Raw genomic sequence first — 820 nt, 5'->3', positions numbered from 1 at the left:
AATCACAACCAGCTGCAGTACTTGCTGAGGACATGATGAATAGTAGACAGAGTTAATTACAAATATGAGCTGTGACCACCTGACCAGTTACAGAAATCAGAACTGTAATAGTCTTCAGTATTTCATGTTTTATGAATAGGTCTGTGCATGTGCATGTGTGTATATAAAATGTCATTGCTAGGCCGGGTGCAGTGGCTCACGCCTGTAATCCCAGCACTTTGGGAGGCTGAGGCAGGCAAATTGCCTGAGGTCAGGAGTTCAAGACTAGCCTGGCCAACATGGTGAAACTCCATCTCTACTAAAAATACGAAAAAATTAGCTGGGCGTGGTGGCGTAAGCCTGTAATCCCAGCTACTCGGGAGGCTGAGGGAGGGTAATGGCTTGAACCAGGAAGGTGGAGGTTTCAGTGAGCTGAGATCGTAACACTGCACTCCAGCCTGGGCGACAGAACGAGACTCTGTCTTAAAATAAAAAAAATTTTTTAAAGTTTTCTTTCCTCTCTTATCCCCTTACCACATAACATATAAGATATATTAACTTTATGTTATAGTATTTCAGTGTTATTAACTTCATATTATAGTTTTTATGTTACAGGATAAAAAGGAAAAAAGTGACTATCACCCACAGACTTTGTATCCTCTTCTGTTTGCACTAAAACGTTGGTGTGTTTTTTAGTTGTACACAAGGTGGTATATCATGTTAGGCAAGAGTATGATCTTGTTAATATCTTTTTTGGAGAGTAAATAAGGTTCCAGGAGATGCTTATGGCATCCGTGTTGACAATAGGTAAACTTGTGACGTTTAACATATATATATATAT

This window comes from Rhinopithecus bieti, unplaced genomic scaffold (genome assembly GCF_001698545.2).
Source record: "Rhinopithecus bieti isolate Rb0 unplaced genomic scaffold, ASM169854v2 scaffold_13247, whole genome shotgun sequence".
Classification (NCBI taxonomy): domain Eukaryota; kingdom Metazoa; phylum Chordata; class Mammalia; order Primates; family Cercopithecidae; genus Rhinopithecus; species Rhinopithecus bieti.
Note: the sequence above shows the minus strand (reverse complement) of the source record.